We start from the raw sequence: 363 nt of genomic DNA, 5'->3' as shown, positions 1-363 counted from the left end.
TTCTTCTTACTTTTTCTTTAGCCTTAGAACTCTCCAAACTGTGGCCCACTGGTTCCTTGTGCTTTGGTACTTTGTTTAAGGCAGTAGAGGCAGACATATCTAATGGAATCATTCCTATCATAGTGAGACTAGTGTGAAGGGAAGATTTCAAAAACTCTTTTACAGTTACCTCTACTGCTCATCTCAGCAGGGGACCCACAGCATAAGGTGTAACAACTCACTTTGCCTGGCCCTGAATCAAGGCTGGCAGCTTCCTAACACTGTTGGTTTCAAGCAGGAGCCTAGAGAGATGTCTTTCTATAATCTGTTGGCCATTTCAGAGCTTGGGCAGTGAAATGGTCAATTCATTAGAAAGAAACAGCT

The 363-nt window shown here is 43.0% G+C and overlaps 1 non-coding gene across 1 annotated transcript; it reads left to right on the top strand.

Moving 5' to 3' along the window:
- Nucleotides 1-226: 226 nt before the first annotated feature.
- Nucleotides 227-363, top strand: LOC111758040 (small nucleolar RNA SNORA2/SNORA34 family). The gene has a single exon (XR_002792281.2). It is a non-coding gene; the product is annotated as a small nucleolar RNA SNORA2/SNORA34 family (small nucleolar RNA).

Source organism: Cavia porcellus, unplaced genomic scaffold (genome assembly GCF_034190915.1).
Source record: "Cavia porcellus strain 051 isolate PalLab524CR breed Dunkin Hartley unplaced genomic scaffold, mCavPor4.1 scaffold_28, whole genome shotgun sequence".
In the NCBI taxonomy this organism is placed as follows: domain Eukaryota; kingdom Metazoa; phylum Chordata; class Mammalia; order Rodentia; family Caviidae; genus Cavia; species Cavia porcellus.
The sequence above is the reverse complement of the archived record's forward strand: the minus strand, read 5'-3'. Positions and strand labels throughout refer to the sequence as shown.